Source organism: Pinus tabuliformis, chromosome J (assembly GCF_031772625.1).
Source record: "Pinus tabuliformis cultivar Carrire ecotype Pingquan chromosome J, CPIR1, whole genome shotgun sequence".
In the NCBI taxonomy this organism is placed as follows: domain Eukaryota; kingdom Viridiplantae; phylum Streptophyta; class Pinopsida; order Pinales; family Pinaceae; genus Pinus; species Pinus tabuliformis.
The window spans coordinates 1,497,502,869-1,497,507,527 of NC_142295.1; positions in this window are offsets into that span (position 1 = coordinate 1,497,502,869).

Consider the following 4,659-nt stretch of genomic DNA (forward strand, 5'->3'; position numbering starts at 1 on the left):
TAGAGGTTGTTTTCCTGGCTTTAGCTCATTGGTATGGTCCATCGCACACCTTGGTGGAAGCTTCTTTGGTAGCTCATCAGGCATCAAATTTGCATACTTGGCCAACACCTCAGAAATCTCAGCTGGAAAAGGTGTCCCCACTCCATCATCACTATCGACCTCTCTGATAACTATTGCATATGTCTCTACATCTAACTCCCACATAGCCTTCTCCAAACTCAATGCAAAAACATGCTGCACCTTGACTTCCTTCCTTTGCTTATGAGTAGGAAAAGTTCAAGTCCGTGATTTTCCAGTCAGCATAACCTCATTGCAGAAGGGGACAATAACTACTATGTTACCCTTGATGAATTCCTGCCCCAATATCACATCAAAATCGTTTATCTCCATCACGGTGAAGTCCAACCGACCTTGCCAGTCTTTGATCTACACCGACACTTCGTGTGCCAATCCTGCCACTCTAGCTCTTGAGTTCACTGCCTTGACTTCCACATCCGATGGAAAAATCTACAGCCCAACTTCCTTTGCTAGCCATGTCGTCATGAAGTTATGTGTGGCCCCCGTGTCCACTAGTGCTTGGATGGTCTTGCCATGAACCACCAAGTCCAAGAAACCCAAACTATGAATCCAAGATTTCATGCACACAACTTCAGACTGCATACATACATGGTCTTTGCAATTTGCTCTGATACCATCTGTTATGCCCTCAATTATTTTTCGTGAATTACCCAACGTACGACATCGGCCAAACACTTAAATTTTTCCATTGTTAACTTGTTTCTTGAACTATGCCTAACATTCATCTTATTTAACATGTTTAAAACATTAATGTGTGGAATACATTAATAAAACACATAACTAGCAAGAGACACAGTCCAACAGTATGCAAGTAAGAATTATAATGAAATTATGTTTCTTTACAAATGACCGGGAGAAGAACTCAACCGATGTTTTTACACTTATACAAAATCGCTATCATGCAACTCGGCCGATCCACTGACCCGGCCGCTGCACCGTTCAACTCTACATGAGACCAACTCTTCTTTTCACCCGAATGCTATTTCCTTCACCATATCTGTTATGAAACTAGCCCAAGAAAAGATAGAAAAGATAGATCAACGCCTTAGAATTTAGCCTCTTCGAGGGGGCAACCTCCTTTACATTACATAAATGAACAATTCTTGGATGATTCAAATGACAAAACCTCCTTTCTATATATAGGAGTCTAAGGAGTCACAATATAATCCAGCCGACCTAACAATAATAATATAAATCCACAAAAATAACAATAGAGGGATTCAATGGGCACATTAATAACAATATGGGGGCAATGGGGGCACAACAATATAAATAAGGGGTATAACTACAATAGTAATGGGGTAATCACTAGTATTATAGGGACCCAACATGCCCCTCTGCTTCAAAAAAGTGTTGTCCTCAACGCTTGAGTAGTTCTGGATATTTCTGCATAAAATTCTCATCCTCCCATGTGGAATCTTCAGCGGATAAGTTTTTCCACTTGATAAGGTACTCTGAAATTGATCGATTTCGTAGTTGTCGAGTTCTTGTTTCTATAACTGCTCCCGGTTCCAATATAAGTTTTCCTTCCTCGTCAAGTTCTGGCAATATTGTTTGAACTGGGAGCTTGTCGCCTATAACCTTCTTTAAGCATGAAACATGGAAAACTGGGTGCAATCGAGAAGATGCAGGAAGCTCCAATTTGTATGCCATAGTACCTATCTTTTGCAACACCTTGTACGAACCATAATACTTTGGTGATAATTTATTATCCTTCTTAGCTTGCTTGAGGGACATTTGCTTATATGGTTGTAGCCGTAGGAATACCCAATCACCTACATCAAAACTTCTTTCACTGCGATGTTGATCTGCCTGTTGTTTCATTCTATTCTGTGCCAACACGAGGTTATCCTTTAAGAGTTGGAGGACTTGTTGTTGATGTTCGATGTGATGTTCCACTGCCTGAACCTTAGAATTTTCTCTTAAATATGATGTGATGGATGGTGGTTGATACCCATAAAGTGCCATAAATGGGGTCATTTTTGTTGCTGTATGAAAGGAAGTGTTATACCACCATTCAGCCAAAGGCAACCATTTGACCCATTGTGTCTGTTTATTAGATACAAAGAAACGAAGATATCCTTCCAAACATTTGTTTACTATCTCAGTTTCCCATCAGATTGAGGATGATAAGATGAGCTATGAGCTAACTAAGTACCAAGACAAGAAAATAATTATGTCCAAAAATTTCCAGTGAAAATGGGATCTCTATCACTTACAATAATCTTTGGGTTTCCATGTAGCTTTTGAATTGTTTCCATAAATGCAGTAGAAACTGTACTGGCTCTAAATGGATGTGATAATGCACAAAAGTGTGCATACTTGGTAAGTCTGTCAACTACCACCATGATGACACTCTTTCCCTCAGACTTGGGTAAACCTGTGATAAAATCCATTGAAACCTCCTCCCAACGTTGGCCTGGAATGGATAAAGGTTGTAATAGACCCGGTGTCTTAATTGTTTCAACTTTATTTTGTTGGCAAACCAAACATTTTGCCACAAACTTTTGAATATCTGATTTAAGGCCATCCCAAAAAAATTCCTTCTTAACCCTGTGGTAAGTTTTTAAAAATCCTGAGTGCCCTCCTAAGGGAGAAGTGTGCAATTCCATAAGAATCTTTTGTTTTAGCTGGGAATTCTTACAGAGGTATAAGCAATCTTTGTATCAGACGTACTGGAATCTTGTTGTATCTTTCGAATAAGTGCCCACACTTCCTCGTCATTCTTCCATTCCTCCCTTGCTTCATTTATCCAATCTGGTTGGATGATAGAAATAGCGCACAACAATGCTTCCACATCCTCATCCTTTCTTGAGAGTGCATCTGCCACCACATTTTGCTTCCCTTTTTTGTAGATGATTTCAAAGTCATAACCCAACATCTTTGTGACCCACTTTTGTTGCTCTTCAGAGGATAATCTTTGTTCTAAAAAGTATTTAAGGCTATCATGATCCGTTTTTACCTTGAAGTGTCTTCCCATTAGGTAGGGTCGCCATTTCTTAAGTGCATGGAGTATTGCCAACATTTCCTTCTCATAAATAGCTTTTCTTAAAACTTTCCCTTGATTGGACGACTTTCAAAAGCAATGGGTCTTTCATCTTGCATTAGAACAGCACCAATTCCATTTCTTGAAGCATCACATTCCACAATAAAGGTTTTTGTGAAGTCCGGTGTAGCTAAGACCGGTGCTTGGCACATTGCCTCTTTAAGATGTTCAAAGGCCTTTGTTGCTTCCGGAGTCCATGAAAATGCATCTTTCTTCAATAATGTCGTTAGAGGTGCTGCTATTCTCCCATAATTCTTAACAAACTTGCGATAATACCCTGTCAACACAAGAAATCCTCGCAAATGCTTTATGGATGTGGGGATTTTCCATTCCTTAATGGCTTTAATTTTGCTAGGGTCTACCTTAACTCCATGAGATACAATATGACCCAAATATTCCACCTCCTGGACTCCAAAGAAACATTTGGATCTTTTGCATATAATTGTTTCTCCTCCAATAGTTGTAGCACCCTGTCAACATGTTCAACATGATCCTTCCAAGACTTGCTGTAGATTAGTATATCATCAAAAAATACTAACACAAATTTTCTAAGGAATGGTTTGAAAATTGAATTCATCAAACCTTGAAATGTTGAAGGTGCATTGGTAAGGCCAAAAGGCATGACCAAAAATTCATAATGACCCTCATGAGTTCTAAATGCCGTTTTCGGAATGTCTTCAATCTTCATTCTGATTTGATGATATCCTGAACGAAGATCCAACTTGGTGAAGTAAATTGATCCATGCAATTCATCCAGTAATTCATCAATGACAGGAATGGGGAACTTATCTTTAATAGTGAGCTTGTTGAGCTCCCTATAATCCGGACACATGCGCCATGATCCATCCTTCTTGTGCACCAATACTACTGGAGCAGAGAAAGAACTTTGACTCGGTTGAATTATACCAGCCTCTAGCATTTCTGCAACCATACGTTCAATTTCACTTTTTTGGACATAGGGATATCTGTACAGCCTGATGTTTGGAGGAACACTTCCTGGAATCAGATGAATAGCATGATCATGATCACGCATAGGTGGGAGACCTTTGGGAGTCTCAAATACCTTGGAATGATTGTCCAGGACTTTTTGGAGATCTGGAGAAATAGATGATTCTAATGTGGAAACATCTAGCGAACATAATTGTGCAATTACACCCCTTTTCTCCTTTTTTAGAAGCTTTGTCATACCATTAGAGCTGATTATCTTTCCTGGTTTCCCTGCAATACCCCTTAATCCAACTTCCTTTCCTTCCATAGAAAATTTGATGAAAAGTTCTTGAAAATTAAAAGCTATTGTACCCAAGGATTGTAGCCATTGGACTCCTAGTACAACATCAGCACCTCCCATTGGAATGGAAAGCATTGGGCTAGTCAATACATATTCTCCCATGGATAGCTTGATATTATGGCACTTTCCAGAGAAATTTATTGTTCCTCCATTTGCAATCATCACTTGACACTCTGGTGCTGGATATAGGAAGCAATTCAATTCTTTTGCTACCCTACAATGAATAAAATTGTGGGTGCTTCCTGAA